The sequence below is a fragment of the Lates calcarifer genome, linkage group LG4 (genome assembly GCF_001640805.2).
Source record: "Lates calcarifer isolate ASB-BC8 linkage group LG4, TLL_Latcal_v3, whole genome shotgun sequence".
In the NCBI taxonomy this organism is placed as follows: domain Eukaryota; kingdom Metazoa; phylum Chordata; class Actinopteri; family Centropomidae; genus Lates; species Lates calcarifer.
The window spans coordinates 21,786,559-21,808,433 of NC_066836.1; the positions used below are offsets into that span (position 1 = coordinate 21,786,559).

At 39.9% G+C, this 21,875-nt stretch overlaps 1 protein-coding gene across 1 annotated transcript in view; it reads left to right on the forward strand.

The window, feature by feature from the left end:
• The first annotated feature begins 9,871 nt into the window (after window positions 1–9,871).
• The window catches only part of brinp2 (bone morphogenetic protein/retinoic acid inducible neural-specific 2), a 182,126-nt gene continuing 170,122 nt past the window's right edge, over window positions 9,872–21,875 (forward strand). Inside the window, exon 1 of the mRNA XM_018695895.2 lies at window positions 9,872–10,722. The gene's annotated coding sequence lies outside the window, so the exon portion shown is untranslated. The remainder of the gene's footprint in view (window positions 10,723–21,875) is intronic.

Consider the following 21,875-nt stretch of genomic DNA (forward strand, 5'->3'; position numbering starts at 1 on the left):
AGGTGTGCCCACATCTTCTATTTCTGGTGTAATTAGAGAAGAAATGGCTTCAGTGCCTTTACAGAGAATTCACTGTGGTAGAATCACACTTGTAATGTGTTGACACTCAAAAAAGAGCCCGGAGAGGTGACTGTGAAAACGAATCATAACAGCAGCTCAGCAGTTTAACACATTCATTATACCACACAGGTGATTATGTGTACACTGTACCTTTTTTTTTCTCATAACAATAACTAATCTCTTATGATAAGTGATAATGCTGATAGACAATGGAAATAAATGTGTCCTCTGCAGTTCATCCAGTTTTGTGGCTAATATATGTTATTATTTCTGTGTTTCTGCTCCCAGTATGCTGTAGCAGCTCTCTGTCAGATTAGTATGTGATGCAAGAGCCTGTAGTCAGCTCCACCGATCTAAATAAGTGGAACACTACCATGTACTTACACCTACCAATCAGAATGAATAAAATATTAGCCTTTAGACTGCCCAACCAATCAGATGGAATGTAGTGGAGGCTTTAAATCACTACCACCAATTAGAATGAATGGAAAAATAGCCTGTAGTTGGCTCCAGTAATCGAAGATAATGAAACACTGTGCCTGTGGAGATCCAGAGGAGAGTCCTGTGGTGGAACTGCTAACTCCTGTAACCCAGTGCAATATAAGAATGTCTTTCTTCCAGAAAAAGTAAAACCTGTGATTGAGGATTACTGTCCATATTATAATATAAATGATTATCCACTACAGCACTTGCTTTTAGCATTTGGTGATTGAAGAGAGTTAAACAATGATTCATATTGTTAGCATTCAAACTATAAATCCATTGGCTGGTTGCTGGCATGGATACAGGGGTGGTTGATGGTTTGCAGTTCCTGCCTCAGATAAATTCAGTCAGCCCGTAACACTGTGAAAGTTATTAAGTCTCCAAACAGGAGTTTTAAAATACTCTGGTGGGGGAAAGAAAAGAAATTGTGTGTGAAAACAATGTATACTAGACAGCAATATTTTCCAGTTATGAGTATTTCAACAAATTTGCAGTTTAATATCTCTTGCGTTGGAAACTCATTTAATAAGAACAAAATTTAAAATGTCAAATTCTCTCACACACCACTGTCTTATTGCTTGAAGCTAAAGTAAGGTGCCACCGCAGCAGTGGTGGCTTATCAACTTTACCTCAGTTTGTTTTCTCCTGTATTGATCTCTGTTGATAGCTCAGCACCTGACTTCAGTCTGTCACCTCCGTCTGTCAATCTACATGTTTAACTCGCCTTAAACTACATTCTACTACAAAAACAAAAATACCTTTTCTTATTTTTGGAAAACATGAGTTTTAAGCTTCACATTGGCTCTCTAGTGTTAACAAGCTGGATGGATGAATAAGGAATTATTGACATGTTACATTAGACAGAAAACTGAGACTACACCAAAGCAGAATTAGCATTTCTTGCCTACTCAGTATAGCATGCAGTACAATAAAACTGTAATCTTGAATAAGCTTGGAGTTTAATCACTGTAAACTTTGACTGAACCTCAATCTTTGATGTATTTGTAATCAATGTATGATTTGCAGGACCATATATACACAATGCGTTGCCTTTTACTATGAGCTGTTCATTTATCACATGCAGAAAGACTGACCTTGTCCTTGAAAACACTAAGTGTTTTCATAGCCTGTGCTGAAGAGATGTGTCATTGTTATGCAAACTCATTCAGTTACAGTCATCAGTGGAAACAGGATCAGAGGTTAGGTTCAGTAAATAATACCATATTTTGTAGAGAAATTATGAAATCAATCATCATTTTTGCATATCTATTTGACTGCCTCAAAGTTATCACAATTGAGATAGAGTTAAAATATTCCCCAGCCTGCAGTTCCAGACTGTAAAGGTGACTTCATGGGCCTGTGATCACAGCCCCGGGATGAAAGGATGATTTGCCTGAGGCTCAAAGATTCACACTCTCTGACAACTTTTAAATTTCATAAAGCCAACTCTCTCACTGTGGGCAAATTTTGGCACCCCCATTGCTTTAAGATTTGTCCTTACTCTTTTGCTCATTTATTTTGATGTCTGTGCTTTGTTGTAGTGTATATTTTGTGCAAGTATATTGTAATAATCCATGCCTACATTTTCTCTTTTACAGAAAACAATCAAACACGTCTGACCAAAGCATCAACATTTGCTTACCATTTGTTAATTTTGTAGGGTCTATAAAAGCTAATCATAACCAAGTGACTTCCGGATCCAACTACATTTAATTAACATGATATGATAAGAGAAACGCAGAAATCATCACATTTGAGAATCTAGAAGCAGCAATGTTTGCCAATGATAACCTGAATAGTGAAGACTTGTTTTTTTTTGTTGTTTGTTTTTTTTTAAGCACTGTCTATTAAAAACAAATGACACATGCACTTGCACAGGTACTTCTGCTGCATCAGAATTGATTTTTTCCCCAAAACATGAATCTCTACAAAGTACACACAGACCAGAACATCGCTGCAATATTAGGTTGATCAGTTTATCAGTCAAAACAAGCATCCTGTCACCAAATGGAGAAAAATCAATACCAAGGAGAATCAGTGAAAAAAAAAAATAAATAAAAATCAAGATTGATGATGTTTCTCCAAACATGGGTACAGCCAGGCTGCTGTGACTAACAGTGGACACATACGAAGAGGCTCATGCTAACACAGCCTATCTACACTCACATATGCATACTGGGTTGCTGGATTTGTACATTAAATGTAAAAGAAAATGTAAACGTAAAAAGCAGCTAAGTAATGCAAACAACTATTAGGTACATTAGATCCAGACAGGCAGGAGTATAGCCTAACTTTTCATCGGTGGAACCTTACCAAATCATAGCCTGAATTATAACAACCCACTCATATCAGTTTTTACCTGCCTAAATACATGACAAGTAGGTCAACTGGGCAGAAAAACTACAACACTATCAGGCAGCTTCTGTTATACAATATGCTAACTCACCACTGGTGTCGACAGTCTGACACTGCTGGTGTCACTTGACTGGTCACTGCAAGTTTCTACAGCCTACAATTGTGTCGTTTTTATTTATTCGTTTTTTAGATGTCTCACTGGTTTACAGTCTTGGCTTTAGAGCCCTTTAGATCCACGTAAATAGTAAAATGACTGTACTTATAGCGTTTTTCTGGTTATGTCGATCACTCTTTTACACTACAGGTCACATTCACCCATTCATACGCACATTCATACAGCACTGATCAGTATCTTGCCCAAGGATACTTAAACATAAATTGGTTTAAACAAACAGGATATTGTCAACTGACATTAAGAAAGTTAAACAAAGGAATTGAAACAATATTGCTCACAGTTACGGTTGAACTCACTGCTTTGATACTATGTTCAATCCAATCTATGGTGGGCAATATTTCTGATTCATCCAATATGATCACACCCATATGTCAGCTCCCATGGCTAGGTTTTTTTTTATAGACATCATGTGTCATGTAGTACAGAGATTAGACATAAGATGATATGAAGATTTTATGTCATGATTATTCTGGCCAAAATAATTGTACTTAATGATATTATCGTCATAATCACGAACATCTGCTTTAAACTCTTCAAATGGCTCCAAAACACAGTGAAATCACTTTACATTACATTTTGGTAAGAAACAAACATTTTTACTGCATCACAGAGAGGACACTTTTTTTTCCCCTTTTTTTTTTAGTAAACATCCTTTTCAGTGAAAACAAACTGTAGGTGAATATAAATCATGAGGTCTCCCTACAAAAGTAAAGGAAAATTAATTTTAAAAAAAAACAGGCTACATCAAATGAGAAGATAGATTTTCTGTCACAGTAAATAAATTCTAATTGATCTGAACTATACTTTATGTACTTTGTAATGGTACAACTGTCGAAAACTGCAGTCAATCTGCCAGGTAGTACAGCTCTGCTCTGGTCTGAGACAGCGGAGCTATTTGCTGTTTAGCTACATAGCTAACGTTACCTGGCTAATGTTAGCTTAATTCACCGGTGACCAAAGCAGCATTATAACGTAACGACCATTTAGATAAACGTCAAACGTCACGTTAGTATAACTGAACCCACACGCGCTACGTTAAGTAACGGACAGTAACGTTAGTTAATTTTACCTGGAGTCCTTTGTTGTGGAGTCCATAGTATTTCCACACATCCAGTTTAACTTTGTGTTGCGGGAGAGACCGGGACAAACCGAGCTTTCAGCCATGGTGACAGGTTTAGTAATGTTGGAATGACTGGGAAGATTCAGGCTCCCCCTTGTGGCCATTCAGTATATATCAATACAGGACTGAATGTTGGCAACCTAGACAGCTTTCTGTAAATCACTCGTGAGGATATTATTGATTATTTCCATTCACGATGATCCCAATAATGGAAATTCACAAAGAAAAAACTTATCGTGAGTGTTTTTCATCACGATGGGCGATAAAATCATATATCGTCCCATCCTCATACATAGATTATCTTATTTCTGACCATACTGTAAAATTTAAATCTTTCTGTACTGATAAGTCTACATGAGAGGGATATTATTAAAATAAGGTTTAGATTTGACTTCATTTTTTTAACAGCTCTGTCTTTGCAGATGTCACTTATATGACTTATATGACTATGCAACCTACTTTGATATTTGATTTGATTTGATGCAGTTTAATGCAGCTTTTAGCATTCACTTTGGTACAAGAAGAGTGTCTGTCACAATCATGTGTGACAACAGCCATGAGAGATTTATGTATGTACATGTATTAGTGTAAGAAAAAAAAAGACACATGAATGTCTTTGAGCTGTGATTATTTAGTGCATGTAAAAATGCCCCTGCTGTCCAGTATTTAACATCACAGCACACAGCAAAAGAAAAAAATAATAAAAATGGGAGATCAAGCTGAGCACTGAGTGGGTGTTGTACTTTCTAAGCCCTGAGACAAAAGAAATACATATCCTGTGGATTTCAGTGAGCTGCTGCCATCCACTTGCTCCTCTACCATCACAATCCTCTGTTCAAGATGTCTCTGCTTTAATCCCTCATTTGTTTCTAAAAGGGGGAAGGAATGGAGGTATGACAAGAGCAGGAGTGAGCGACCTCACGTTGAATTTCCTGATGAGGACACATAAAAAAAGCCCACTCGGCTTTCAAGATACAAATTGTAATGGCAGTTTGCACAAGCAATGCTCATCCTGCTTATAAAATGCTCCCCTATAGCTGACAGAGATGAGGGCTTGGGTCTGGTACATGTTGCCCCAGAGACTGTGCACGTGAACCTATATACATGCAAACAGACATAAAAACAATAGGCATCATTCACCGGTATCTATCTATGTAAGTTTTTATTAAATTTGTTCATGAGAAAGGTCCTAACAAAGGTTTATGTCAGATTTGTGACACGTACTTAAACTGCAGAATCATTCACACCTGTTCTTATAATGATGGATTCCATTGTCCTCGTAAATTGAAAGAATATGCCACTTGTCCCTTAGTGGGATAGGCAAATGCCCTGCCAATCCCCATATAAGGGCATGGGTCTGCAGGGCTGTGTGCACACACATAGATCACATATATGAATTGAAAAGAAAAGAAAGAGAAGTCAAGAATTCCCAAACACAATTCTTAAGATGGTGGAGAAAATGTCAGAAAATGACTGGTCACAATCTCCTAGACTCTAAAGAAATGAATACAAATTTTATAAAAGATGTGCACTGAAACCTGTTTGATTTTTACAAGTGATGCATTTCTTTCTTGAGATTAATTGTAAGCTATAAATAATCACACTGTAAAAGTCAAACTGATTTTAAAGTCCTTATTTAGAAACAAACAATTAAAAGCTGTGGAACATGGACAACAAGTCTGCTGCCCGGTCCCAGGAGTGGGCCAGGATGCACAGCCTCTCGTCGTTGTGGTGGCTGAGGGTGGAGTGGTACACCCACAACATTTCATGATGATGTTGTGCAAGACACAGCAGGCTATGATTATTCTACAAATCTGAAATGATGAAAAGATGAAAAGATGTGCAAAGATGATAAAATGCAAAAATTCTGAAGTAGTCTATAGGCTCTCCAATGTGTGTGTGTTTTTTTTAAGAATAAAACACAATATCTTAGCTGTTTCATACACACCTTCTCTGGTTTGTAATGCAGCCTTCCACCTGCTGTGCTAACACATCCAGTGTCCTTTTAGGATGCCAATGGTGCACTCAGCGGTGGAAAGAGTATGTGCGCACTGCTGATTGCTCACCTCCTGGTGAGTCTGAGGGTTGGTGAGTGGTGTCATTAACCAGGGGGACAGGGCATACCCCTAGTCTCTGAATAAAACCAGTAATTACAGGAACAGAAGTTCATTGTTTCTGGACTTTATAATTACTCACAGATTTGTACCCATTAGCCATGTATCTCCAGCAGCTCCATGTTTGAGGTATATATAGGTTCTGGGAGTCACAGATGAGTTGTACCTTTATAGAGTGGTACTTCTTGTGGTTGAGGTATGGGAACAGAGCTGGAGAGGGTGCTTTAATGTGCATGTGCATGTAGTCTTGTGCTGATGGTGTTGGGCAGACCAGAAACAAAATGAAATCCTCTATTGCCTGTAACCTGGTCTCCTGCTCTATAGGGTAATGTTATGTATTGTGTGGCCAGTTGATTTATTCCATCCACGAATCACAGGAGAGTGCGGCTGATGGATGCTTGCGATATACCCACCCTGCCTCCTAGCTCCCTCTGAAAAGCCCCAGTGGCTAAAAACCCCCAGTGGAGAATACCTGTATGTGTGGTGGTACAGGGTTAGACTGTATGGTATGGCTCTGCAGTGCTGCCTTCAAACTACTTTAAAGCTCCACTGGGACAGCTCCTGGTAGCCTAAAGGGACGCTTTAGGTAGCCTAAAGCGTCCCAAGAGATAGTGTCTGCAAATAGATCTACATGTTCCTGGAAAATACATTCCCCCCTCAGGACACAACCTGCAGCATCCTGAAGCAGCAGTGTGAGTAGTCCAGGGGTGCAGAGGTACACCTGCTTTGGGCCTGTAAACATGGATGTCATGGTTCCCAGGTAGCATAAATGATTTTAAGTGTTAGTGCAGTGTTTAGGACCACAATGATTGTATTATGGTTGTTGTAAGTATTGAATGTAAAAAATAATTATATTAAAAAAGTATTTTAAATAATAAAAATATTGTTGTATTTTAAATCCTGTAATATTATACAACTGTAGAATTGAAGAAAATGAAATAACCACTTACTTTGCACAAACATGTAAGCACTCAAATGTGCATACATATGCTCTTGATTCATTGATTCTGTTCTTACCTGAGAACAAATCCCTACCCGATAAGAAGACAATAAATGTGAAAACTGCAGGAGCGGGTTTTAAAAAAGAAATTTCTTCTTAAGAATGGTTGATGAATGAGGGTCAGTTTTGTAAATGTTTTGACAGAGACAAAATTTAGATTTTCATTACTTCCTCTGTCTATCTGATCCTGTTCAAGCTTGAGACACTATCCAGTATCCCACTGATGTCCTCATCCCTCTGAATCTGCAAACCTTTGTGTGCATGCTGCGTTCATTTATTTATTTCTCTGCCAAACAGGCCTGGGCTGCTTCTCTGATGTCTGTCCATATGACTAACTTCCCTTCTGCTGGTCACATAGAAAGAAGTCTTACTCCACAATATGAAAAGCAAGTATGGAAAGTTGTAGAAACTTTATAATAATGTACATTTTCAACACCTAATTCCATCAGCACAACAGCAAAGTCATATTACAGTAACCCACAGTTTCCCTTGACAGAAAATCTAGTTTTTAATTACTAATAATTACCATTTATACTTTTGCTGCTGGAAAGCTTTTAATGTGAAACATCTGCACAGGAAGTGTTGTTGTCACTGGCAGTAACAGGACAGTGACAAAAAAATAAAATAAATAAAATAAAGTAATGAAAATAGACACTGAGGGGAATTGTTGAGTTTGCAATAACAGTATACACATTTAGGACCACATTAAAATGGAAGCAGATTAAAATTTAAGGGAGGTGGTACAGTGGAATATCAAATGTACTTAATGAGCAAAAGAAATGATAAACAAATTATATTTATAGTATAAGTTTTTTTCAAATAACGACACCTCTGCAGCTGAGGTAAATAAAGGCCATGGTCACTAGTCAGAGTTCAGAATTTATGTTAGCCTAATAAAAGCTGAATGAAAATCATAATTAACATTTGTTTGGTAACACTTTCCAATAAGGGCTGCAATATAATGGGCATTTAGAAAGAGATAAGTAAGTAATAATTCAAGAACAGTGTTTATCTTTTAGACAGAGAAGCACTGGGAGCTGCTTACAATTCCAAATGAGTGTCCATTCTGAGACACACATTTTTGGTGAGCTAATCAACAAGTCCTCTAACCCAAACAACCATATAGGTTCTACCCTCAGGTATGACCCATAGGTGTGTACCAGTAGCAGGTATAGCTTAGTCATCATGGTAACAGAAGTACCGGAGCTTCTTTGTCATGGTAACGTACAATTTGTCCCTGTCATAATTACTACTAGATGATGACAAATGTAACTATGGGCCATGACGAGACCTGTAGGCCCGTTTTCAGCAGGAGGACGGTCTAACGCTTTTTAATGCTTGAATTACTCAACTGAGCATCTACTATGGCTTTAACATCCATCAATCCATTATACATCCATCCATTGAGGGGTACCCAGCAACCTGACATATGGGTGTAATCATTATATAAATGTGCAGTGAATGTAGAATTTAAAATGTTCTTAGCAGTCAAGGCGGGTTTAATTGACACTGTATAATTTGTACAGCGTGCCCTCTATGTATTGATGTGATCCTTAAAATATCTGCGGTATTAGCTGCTCCTGTGAAAATGTTCCTCAGGTGTGTTCCTAAACAAAACGCTGCCTATCCTGCAGCGAGCATCTCACTCCAGTATGGCAGCTAGTGATGAATGCTTTGTGTGGCTCCGAGTCAACCAAGTTCATATTGAAACACTCCCTGGAGCGTTGCCATCAATCAAAACCTCTCCCAGTAGCTGTCAAGCAATTTTGTCTGCCTTTTTCCTGCTACCATGTACGGCTGTGTCACAACAATATCCGGCCCACCTCATTTGCTCCCATTACAGAGGCGGCTCAGGCTGTTACTTATTTCCCTCCTGATGCCCCTGGGCAGTATATTCAACATGCACTTCACTCTCCAGCCTCCCTTCAACCACTTACTTATTCATCACAGACTCAACAAGAAAGCTGCTTAGCTGACAGACACCAGATTTTATAAAGAGAGGGAGACAGAGGGACAGACAGAACTGTATGACTCTGCTCAGTAATGGGGGACATTGTCAGTATGAATTCAGTTTTGCCTGGAGTCAAAGCATATTTGTGGACAAATTTGGCTAAAGCACTGCCAATGAATGAAAAAAGGGGGAAAGCATTTTCACTTTCATTAGCCAGCCCGTCCCTTTGGGCTCAAACACATAGAGCTCAGTGCATGAACTGCTCCCCCCTGTACACCCACCCACCCACACACACACACACACACACACACACACAGTGTCTCACCCCCCTTTATCCTCCTTCCCTGGCATACTCTCCCTCCTCTATCACTTCTCTTTCATCCCACTTTCCTCATCTTCCTCTCCATCCTCTCCTCTCTCTCATCAAGATTTATCTCCCTCCATCCACTCTTTCCGTCCTCTCGTCCTCCCTCCATCCCTCTCCCTTCCTCCTCTCCTCAGTGCGCATCATCGCGGGCGCTCACCTCTCTCTCCCTCTCCTCCCTTCTCTGCGGTTCTCAGCCAATCGCTGTCGATGGAGGCGTGGCTCCACAACAGGAGGATGGACAGAGCTCGTTGAGGAGAGGAGAGATAGCAAGAGAGAGAGAGAGAGAGAGAGAGAGAGGAGGAGAGCGTTGGTGAAAAGAGACGCTTCCCTGAGCTACTTCGAAAAGCAACGCCAGGCTTGACAGTGTGAGTGATAACCGTGGCGCAGAAACACTCCAGTCTACGGGGAGGGGGATAAAAACGCGGAATAAAACACAGGCAGAGTGGAGAGGAGGGCGCTCGGTTTGTGGATACCTGCGCGTCTCCGCTCTGGCAGCAGGTGCGCTACAGTCCCTCTGAGGGGAGAGTTTTCCTTTTTGGTCCGGAGAGGGAAGTCAGAGAAGAACACATCTTCCTGGGATTATTTCTCCTTTTCTCGCCCGGGCTCATCTGTTTTCAGGCCACTCTGAAGGCAAACTTCCTCAGCGTTTCCTGGGTCTGACTCAAAATCTTAACCGAGAGGCTTTAAATTCGTGGACTGTTTACTCAGTTTCTAAACGCGGATTACTCAGGACGTCATCTCCAACCAGAGAGGAGCATCATCTGAGCTGCAAAACTTGCGTGTTGTGACTCAAACGCAGTCTTACCTTCTCGTCAGTGTTTTTAATGTGTTGAGAGGAAGAGGACAATGCCTGGATTATTGCAGAAGCTGCTCAGCCTGCCTCGGGGAAGAGGAGGGGAGTGAGGGAAGCAGAGGGAGAGAGAGAGAGAGAGAAGGAGAGGAAGAGGAGAAGAAGGAGGGAAGTCGGTGGCGTATGGCCGCCGTCCACTAGTTCATTCGCACCTTTGCCGCTCGGGCTCTCCCCACCTTCTTTTTTTTTCTGGATACACGGACACACATCAAGAGGCGCACGGGAAGGACCTGCGTTCACACCCTGGGTGAGTTTGCGCGTGTGTGTCCACACTTGGGGGGGGGGGGGGGGGAGTAATTAGAAAAACGAGGTAATTCGGAGAGTAGTATAGGTGCTGTGCGTTTTCGTGCCAGGTGCCTTTTTACGCGCGGCGCACAAGACGGTAAAGCGGGTTCGAATGGGACAGAGTTCAGGTTGTGACGCATGATCGATCAATAGAGGGTGAGGAAGGGGGAGAGATGAGAATTTGAATTCAGATGAATCACAGTGGAGGCTCGTTTAGCCGTTTCCACATCAGCAGGGACGGTCAGTCAGGAGCGTGATCCTTGTCAGGATTTGTGCAAAAAAAAAAAGAAAAAAGAATGTTTTGCACAGAGGGCGCACAACAAAATACATATCAGAGGTCACACGTGGGTCTCGAGACGCCCCATTTCCGTACATTTTTTGTGCCTGTTCTTTGTGTATATATGTGTGATCCTGAACATTTTAAACCCGTGAAGGTGCTGTAATGCATTGTGCTGGGGATATACGTGTGTCTGAGTGTGCACGAGTGCGATATTGTAGTATATATAAATGCATGCTATAACTTTGCAGTCACTCTGCATTTTCTGTGTTTTGTGTAGGAGAGTGTGTGTTTGCCACAATCCAGTCCTGTCTCATTATTTTACATGAAAACTGTCGCTGAACCTGACCTGTCTTTCAACCTCTGCTTTGCTTCATCTCCCCCAAACTGTGTGTTAGTGTGTGTGCTCCTGCTGTCTTTCCTAACCAATGAATACCTTCCTGCCTGCCTGCCTGTCCTCTCCTCTGTGTGTGTGTGTCTCTCTGCCTGTGTGTGTGTGTGTGTGTGTGATATTGTTGCTCCATCAGTCACCCTGAATGCCTGCTACGCACCGTGCAATTTCTCACAAATTCTCTGAACCATGTAAGCACAACATTTACCTGTCAGCTACTTTGTCGAGACTACTGTATGTGGCCGTAAGAAATCCTTGGAGAAGAGGCGCTGCTGCCTCAGATTTATACTGAACACCCACAGCCACTGCCAGAGACCCGAGGTGGGAAAGAGGTACTCTCAAACAAGTAATGGAGGAGAAGGAAGGGAGAAAAGTCAAAACCCAACTCTTCAAGCTTGAAAGTCAAAGCACTGAGAGAAAAACATCTGTTTTTGATCTCTAAATACTGTACCCGTCAAATCCATACATACGTCCTCATGGACACACACTCCACACTCACCTTATGGCTCTTTTCTTCATTGTATGTGCTCCCCAAGCACTTTATCAGGAACCTGTACGTCTGCTTTTTCATGCAGTTATTCAATCCATCAGTCATGTGGCAGCAGTGCAACACAGATACAGGTCAGTAGAACATTCACATGAAATATCAGATTGGGGGAAAAAATGTGACCTCAGTGATTTTGATCATGGTGCGATTGAGTATTTGTGATTTTCACACATAACACAATGAGATAACCTGTAGAGTTTATACAGAATGGTACAAAAAACCCCCAAAACATCCAGTCATTGATGGAAAAACCTAGCTGGTGTGAGAGGTCAGAGGTGAATGGCCAGACTAGTTGGAGCTGACAGAAAGGCTACAGTAACTCAGATAACAACTCTACAACTGTGGTGAGCAGAAAAAAAAAACAACTCAGAATGCACTGCACGTTAAACCTTGAGGCAGCAGCTAAAGACCAGGTCTGTTTCCTCTCAGCCAAAAACAAAAAATCTGAGACTGAAGTGGGCGCAGATTCCCATTAAAAGGCTGAGCATGTGACACACACAGATCTAATGACGTGTCAGTTAATGGCTGTTTTAGTGTACCTTCTTGCTGACATCATGACTGGATTGAAAAGAAGTATTGAGTGCTCAAGTCATTTATAGCCGGTGCTTAGGAGAAGTGCAGAAGGAGGGTCCATTAGAGAATCTGTTCAGGTGGGAAGGACAAAGGACAAGTCAAACTAAAAACACAACATGAAGTCTTTTTCCACCATGCCCTACAGGACAGTTTCAGTGCATCTGATCCGTGGAACTGTACTGCAAAATTCCTCCAAAAAAAAAAAAAAAAAAAAAAAAATCTGGTGACTGTAGATGTAGATGATGCACACCATTTTCACTAAACCTTTCAGTGAGCCCTTTTGCCTTTTTATGGAAGCATCTAAAAAAATTATGTTTCTCAAGTTATTCAGGTTTTGTCTTTAATTCATCAGCTGTCTGCATGACAGCTCCTGGGCACAGACACGTTAACGGCTCTACACCTGTTATATCAGAGTGTACACAGACTCTTTGTGTCTCCTTGTGGTAGACTTACATCTGTTTGCAGTTGTTTTGGATCCCTCTTGCCCTCTGACCCTTTGTGACCCTGGGCCTGCCTCCAGTTCAGTAAGTTATACTATATAACTGACAATAATCAAACTGACATTTTTAAAAGGTAAAATCTAGAGTTGTTTGCTGTGAAATGTGTCTGTTGAAGCCCGTCTACCTCAGCCGTGCAACTCTGTAAGCATATAAACTCATTTCCATACAGAAGAATGTACTTGTGCTTGTATACCAGTGGTTCAAGTACAGACTGGGGCCTATTAGGGGCCTTTAAATTGGTTCCACAGGGTCCTGATCAAAATGAGAAGTGGTTTAATTCTCTGCTCTTATATCGGTGCTTGGCTGTGTTGTTACTAGGCTGGGAGAATTTAGAATGATAACTGGTGAATCATAGGTTTCATTTCCACTTACTGTGGTTATCATCCTGGAAACTAACTGTGCCAAGACAATAAACACCAACATTGTGTTTCTCTACTCATTCATTCAGGGTTTTCCTTTAATATGTTACTTGTTCATCACAATATGCAAAACTGCATATGATATAATCAAACTCTAAATCAAACTGCTGTGCTGTGCATTACTCATACACAGTAACTCATTTTGTTTTAAATTAGTTTTTAATTAATTGTGAATATTTAATTTGCTTGAAATCCAAGAGAATTTTGTAGAACAACACAATATGATTAAATCACAACAGTAATACTCACGTAAAAGAATGTATATGATAATGAAAATTGGTTCTGCTTATGGTCAAGACTATGGTGCATATAGGCTGATAATCTTATGACATTATTCTGACATCTTGCTCAAACAGTTGAGTAACTTCACTTAGATAAACACTACAAAGAAGTCTAAAACTCTGGAAGTAGTCATTAAACAAATAATTGCAGAAATGTACCATAGAAGTAATTAAATACATATCAAATGTTTGAGAGTATTTAACATATTTTTGGAAGATATATTTCTGACAGGGGGTTGCTGCATGATAATGACACCAATCTATGAGATTCAACAGATCCCTCTGATAAGAAAATAATGGTAAAGGGAGCAAGCCCCAGAATGGAGAAAGTTGTAAGATAAGCAGCTACATCATAATACTTGAACTATATATTTAAACCAAATATCCAATAAATAAATATTGGACCATTTGTAGGAGAAGCAATCACAAGGAGAGGGGATTTATAAGCATGGCTTAATATCAAAACACTCATAGTCTAAAAATCCATAAAGCTGCATGCCTGAAGCAGCCATTCTTCAAAATTCCCACCTCTATTTGCCATATCAACCTCTGGATACTAATAGATCTCAATGCACTTACATTATGCCTGGCTTGTTTACTGAATTATTGTCGGTCCCTGCAAAAGGCCACAGACAGCATTACACAAAAACAGACATTCTGATCTAGTTTTTGTCTCTGTTTGTTGTCTTGGTTCAGAATCATAAAGCAGGCAGTTTCTGGGGTGTTAGCCACAGTAGGTGGAATGAAACCTATGACTCACCAGTTATCTTTGTAGTGTGGTAACATTTTGCCAAAAAAGTGAAATAAGAGCAAAATTAAACCACTTCTCATTTTGCTCAGGACCATGTGGAATCCATTTAAAGAGCCTGATGGTTCCCAATCTGTACTTTTGGAACTGATGTAGACATCCAGAAATACATTCTTTTGTACAGAAATTAGTTTGTGTGCTTATGGTATCCCACGTGTTTTCATAGCAACGCGGCATCTGTGTTTTGTTGAAGCTTTGTTTTCCCAAGAACAAGACTTCCAGGTTTAATGAATTTACTTTTAAGCCAGAACTGAGAAGTAAAGGTGCAGAAGTCCTTAGAATCTACTGGAAGCAGCTTTTTCCCATCCCAAAAATACAGCCAGATGGTGTACAGTTGCAAAGTTCTAGTGAAAGCACAGTCACTGGCAGAAAAGATAATATCTCCACTCACCGATTGTCCTTCTAAAAGAAAAATCCATTCGCCCTCTCTTATTAGCTCTTACTTTTCCCTCTTATTTTTTCCACACATTGCTCTCTTACATTATCATCCAAGGTTGCATATTTTCAGGATACTCTCTGTCTGTCTCTGACCTTTGCTCTGCTTCATAAGCCATCTAAAATTCTGTGTTGGATGCGCTGTTGCTCTCACTGTGAGTCACTCTGTGGGGAAAAAGTGCATCAGCTGAATGCGTGGATATAAATGTAAATGTGTGTACTCAATGTGTTTGCTCTTCAGAGATTGACTGGTGCATACGATACAGCTGTGCCCTTCAAACTGCAAGGACATGGGGAGATATTGAAAATGCAGCCTTTTCAACGATTGACACATAATAGCAGGCTTTCAGAATTGCCACCGGTCTCATTGCAGAATTGTGTGCTCTCCTTTTCATGATAAGTGGTATACAGGTTTTTAAAGTTCAAGTCAGGCTGTGGACACATCTAGGTATAAACTAATATAACTAATATACAAAGACTGATGTTTGTATAGCTGGTGTGTGTGGATATACCATCCATCCGTCAGCCAGCAGTGAATAACAATGGGTTTGATTTTTTGAGGCGGGTTGAGAAAAATATCAATTTTCTCAGTAACTGCTGCACCACTGTTCTTTGGACATTGCATGATTTGGATTGACGACTAATGTAGAAATAATTGGTCAGTCAATCAATTAGTCATAAAATGTATTGACAGTGTTGATTTATTAAAGACATTGTTTGGCATTTGAGAAATACATTGAAAAATATACATATTTGCCTCCTAGCCAAGAGCTAGATGAGAAGATTGACACCTCTCATTAGTGTGTGTGTGTGTTGCATATAAAGCTTAAGTAGCCTATTAGCTTACTTTAGCACAAAATCAGCTGGGTTCAGGGACTTCCTGTAAAACCACAACTCAGTTTCACACTCTAGTGTACTTAGTATGATTCAAACAATCAAGCCATAAAAGGGCTCATTATTGAGCTTTAGAGGTTAGTAGATTAATTTTGTTACTTTTAGACAGATCCACTGTCAAATCTAGGCTAACTAAGCTAAGATAACCAGTGCTGGCTGTAGCCTTATAACAAACAGATTGGCAAGAGAGTGGTGGCAAAAAGAGAATAAGTGTGTTTCCCAAACAACAACAACCCAAAAAAAACAAACAAACAAAAAAAAAAAAAAAAAAAACAAACCAAAAAGAAAAAAAAAAAAACTGAAACTGAAATCAGAGAATTATAAGTAAGACGAATAGGCCTCTTGATCTATGGAACGTTGTGATGACCATTAAAAAAAAAAGAAGAAGAAGAAAAAAAGAAAAAGAAAAACAGATTATTCAGAAGTTAACATAAAGCCTGAGTTTAACCTTTTACTTCCTGTGGGACCTGTAGGACTGTGGAGCCCTAAAAGGCATGAACCTAGCTGGAAAGTGAGGGGGTTAGGGGTTGGTGGCAACTCTACTGTCATCAGGATTCACATAATGAAACAAAGAGACTTAACTGTAATGTAAAATATGATATGAAATGATATGAAAAAAAATGAAAACAATGAAACTGAATGGTAAACATTTTATAATAATGAGTTGAGTTTAATAACGTGATAATGTCTTAACTTTATAATTCGTCACTTATACATTTTAGTGAGTATTTGGGGGTTTAGGATTGCTGGTAGGTAAATCATGCCATTTCAAGGATTGAGCTTTGGTAAATTATGATAATTTTATGATTTTTAAACTACCTTCTGACTTCTCATAGACCAAATGATGAATAGGTGAACTAAGAAGTTAGTCAGGACATTTATCAGCGGTGAAAATACTTGTTAGTTGCAGTTGTACACAATTTTTCATGTGAGGATTTATTTTATAATGTCTTATTTATTTAATGGATGCTGAAGTATGCCCAGTACAAACAATAGTGATACAATGTAATCCAAAAAGTGTTGTGTCTTGCTACCTTTAAAGCAGTCTTGAGTGTTAAGGGTTAAAACTGCAAAAGGCTAAGATCCATTTCAGCTGAAATCACACTAGTGCAGCTTTTATTATTTTTTTCCACTGTAGAGACTCAAAGTTATCTTTATCTTATCCAAAGCTAGGTGCACTGAACCTAATACAGCAGCTTTGCAATAAATTCTGCCCTCGTGGAGGTTATAATGTTTAGTTTTAGTTGCCGTTGTTTCAGACAGGTGTAGGATGCTTATCTGCTCTACCATATGTAACATTTATCAAAGCAGCAACTTTTATTGTTTTGTGAGCCAGGAAACCAACTTACAGAGATTAATTGACACACATGATGTTTTATGTACAGTAGGTATGTGGTGGTGAAAAATCTTTAAGCAATGTTCTCAAGTTGCACAGGAAGGCATTCCTGTGCAATGTGGTCCTGGAGTAATTGATTATTGATTGATGGAGGCATAATACCATTGTATTTCCTTGCACTAAAATGGTTTGGTGCAGATGTCAGTGACTAAACTGATGCGGTGATATATAGACTAAAACAGCAGGCTGCATCTTGTCTAGGGTGTGTCGTGACTGAACCTGCTGCAGGTTCTGACACACAGTGTACCCAGTGCTAAAGTCTGTTAGAATAAGGTTTTCAGTTACAACCATCAATTTAAAAAGAAATCTATCATTCCATGAAATAATTAACCTAGCTTCACTTAAAACACCACATTGTCATTTAAATTTAATTTGGCTCATCATATAATAAAGGACTTTGTCAAACCACTTTTGATGATAAAAGTAAGCAGACACTTTTGTGTTTATGTGTCCAGGGTTTTAGATAGTCATCTCATACATCTCTGCCTGACATCAGTACAGTGGAGGTGAATGGAACTTAATTGAAAAATTACATTTAAAAAATTCACAGCAACATCTGCTTCCAGAATCAGTGTCCCAGTTTCTCTGGATACTCCACAGACCCCACTCATCATTGCAGCAAGCCTTTTTTAATGAAGTAGTAGTCTCAGGTGAAACCTGTGGAACCATTTTTCCCCTCACTAAATAAAACAAAATCATTCAATTATCATTCACTTCTCACTATCTTGAAGATGATGGAGATACGTGGATGATTATACGGAGTGTAGGATTGCAAATAAAAACTATTTTAGTCGCTACATGGATCATTCCTCTCATTATCTCAATTTACATTTTTCCCTTCACGATGGTAGATAAATCTTGGTTAGTAACCACTGACTGTACATAATTTTTTATGTTGCTTTGTGGAGATAATTTGAGTGAGATATATACACTGGGGTGGTTTTCTGCTTTTCTCTCATTCATATCACTGTATATTAAATCTCTTTGCTACACTACATAGCCAAGACCCTCATTCTAAAACTAAGGAATTTGTTAAGCTGCCATATCACCGTCACTCGCTCCTGGTTTCAGACTTTCAAGCTGATTTTTTTGACCTGGGTGCAGGAATTTCTCTCCCATTCAGCCACATGAGCATTAGTGAGGTCCAACACAGATGCTGGGTGATAAGACCTGGGTTGTTTTTATGGACCTGTTTTTTTTGCATGTGACATGGTCATATTGAAACTGGAAGGTGCCAATCACAAACTGTTGCAGCTCAGTTGGAGGAACTCTAACTTCTTAAATATTGCTGTATGCTGTAGCAGATTCCCCATATTAGGAACTTAGGGATCTAACCCATGACGATTGTTTTTAACAGTTGTAAGACAAGAATGGAACCAGATCAACTTTTGGCATAATTTGGCCATAATTACAAGCGATCGCCAGTTGTCTTCATACTGATCACCACCACATTGAGCACCACTCTAGTCATACAGTAGGTAGCTGTTCTTCATTATTTTTAGTAATGTGACCTATAAATTGCTGTTGCCAGCAGCCAGTACACTGGGCTCTCTGAACTTCTTATGCAAGATTGAGATTTTTCTTTATCTTCCCTGTTTTTGTGCCAGTCATTAGAGACAGTGCCTCTAGGAAAGAAGAGAAAGAAAGATGAAACAATAACCCTAACCACCAACACCACTACTGCTGCTCCAATCTGCAGCGCTGACATGCCTCTTGTGGCAAACCTTGGAGATGTGCCTGGCTTTAGTGGCTTGTTTAAGGCAAAACAGGGGAGCGTTGGAGTGTTGGGAGGGAGGGACATAAAAGGCAGTTAAACACACTCTCTTCTCTTTGCCCCTTTCTCCTCTTCTCTTTATACATCAAAGTGCTAGTCTCTTCTGAGGAGAAGCCACATGCATCCCACAGCAGCTGTAGTAGGAGGGGATGAGGAGAATCGGCTTGAGTGAGCGGTGCAAACGCTCCATTGTTTCCCATATGTACATTAATCCTGAGCTGGGCTCCAACATGGACTGTGGCAGTGCAAAGCCTCACTGACATTTCAATCTACACAGGGGATGGATGAGAGTGATTTCATCCATCCCCTGTGCGTATATTGTGCGTGTGGGCGGGATGTATTTAATACTGTTTTTACCCCTGCATTACATATATATATATTTAAAAAACAAAACAAAACACAGCCTTCTGTTTCATTTAATCCACAGAGGATAGAGAGGATTCTTTTTAAGCTGCCTTCAAATACTCTTGTGGACTAAGCAGTTGAGTTGTGTAGAAAAATGTCTTGTCTCATTAATAAGTTTTCCTTTGGAAAATCAGCTGAGGGATTGCTCTGTCTGTCCCATAAAGCTCAGGGAAATTGTTTTGCAGACACTTGTTTCAGGAAGGTCAAGCACAAAATGTGTGCAAAATGACTACCTCTTCATCAGATCTGTCGTCCCCTTTAAACTGAACCGAGAAGCTCAGCATGTCTCAGAAAGCTGTAACAATAAATGCAAAAAGAAAAGCTTGATTTGTAAATCATCTTTAAGTATGCTACCCCCCACCCAGAAGAGTTTAAATTACATGAATACCTTCATCTTTTCCAACTTCCTTGGATCACATTTCCATTTTCCATTTTTTCTTTCTTCCTTTGTCTGTTGATTAAATATTCTGTAGGTGGCGCTCTTCTACCCCCTCCAGTTATTCTATTCATCCTCAACAAATAAACTGCCGTTGCCACTAAACAGAAATCACCACACGATATGTGCAGAAGAGGATTTTTTGCAGAACAGACGCACTCCACCATTCATCTATGTTTACTAAAGCAACAACCCTCAAGGACTGCATTACTGTTTTCCTGTATCTGTCAGTGATAGAGAATAATGGACATACATTTGCATAAAAATGGAGTGCACTTCAAATTCATGTATTAGTGATGTTGAGTCGAAAACTTGTCAACCAGGTCCTTGTCAAACGCTGGAAGAAGGAACATAAAGGAACGCCAAACTCTCCCAGCACTAAGGCAGTACATTATTCATGACTTACCCGGCACTACACTGTCTGATGACTGCATGTGTTTCTCTTTCTCTCACCTTCTCCTCACCCACCTTCCCTCTCCCCTCTCCTCCTCCACCTTCCAACGATGATTGGGACAGACATATAGTGGCGAGAAATACAATGATTATAAGTTGCGGCATTGATCTGCGTATTGAGCCATATCATCCTGAGTCACTGGCTCTAACATCCAAACTCCTCCCATTGATTTTTACTGTTGCTGTTGAAAGGGATTTAACCCCCAACCCTCCCCAACCCCCCCAACACCCACTCCCTCTCACTAACACACACACAACCAGCCTCAAGCCAAACAGGTTATGCTGCAGAAATGTACCAATTGTACTTTCCTGACCCACTTTATCAGGCTCAGTGCTTGCGCAAGCATTCAGTCTGGGCTTCTGGTACAGGATAGACTTTCGATAGTAGGAGGAGAGAGGAGCAGAGAGAAGTGGGGGGAGAATAGTCACATACACATTACTTTATATTCATGCTGTTTTACCTCATGCATGGAGGATGAAGATTTTGCCAACCAGTGCAAAGAAAAAAAAAATCAAGTCAAACAGCACGGGCCTCACCTTGTCTCTCACATCAGTAAGATACTCGTTTGCCACTGGAATACATTTTACTGCCGAACATCGGCCTGATTCCCTTCAGATTGAACGGGTCGCTTCAAAGTAGGATGAAGTGGAATGGCGTGATGCTCGTATTAAAAACATATCAGGCAGCTGCATCGGAACACACTTTGCCAGGAACATCTGGGAGGACGCGATAATAGCATTCCGGCTTGTTCGGACACGTCACCAGAGTCCCCGTGGAAAGCATGTGTGTCACTGTGGTCACACACGTGAGGACGTGGAGAGTAAAAATGTGGAACCTGAGGAGAAGATGAGACATAGATGACACCTTCATTGGTTCTATGCAGTAGACACACACCAACAGTGGCAGTAGAAAGTCAAGAAGTACGCAGATGTTTCTTGAGAAATTAAACTTCTCAAAAGCAAAGGCATTAATTAACCCTAAGGGGTCCCATGCACTCATGTAAAATGGTGTGAAGTAAAACTCAACTTTGCAGCTCTGTGGAGAACTTTAGTCACTTTAAGCTCATTGTTTTGGTTTTACAACACACTTACTCTACTGCTCAGTCCAAATCTGTAAATAAAATGTGTGTAGTATTTCTAGTTATATATTCTTTTTTGTTATCTGTGTCATTTTTTAATTTCTTCTTGAAGCTGTTCTTAAATCACTTATTTGCCTGTTTTTTGTGTGCAGGTGCTGCACTGCGATAGTATGGAGAAGAGGAGATTGATAGACAGGTAGATTCTTAGCCTGTCTGCTTCTGTTGTAAATAGAACTTTCACTAATAGCATTTTGTTGTAGCAATCCACAGACAGAAGGGAAACAACAGGGAAGTGAAGGGACAATCAACAAGAGAGACTGAGAGAGAGAGAGAGAGAGAACACTGCAAGGCGTTAACAGCTGTTTCTGCTGATGATGAATGTTTATTTTGAATGCCCTGATTGTTGAATGTAAATAAATAATGCCTTGTTTATGATGACAGTTTTTT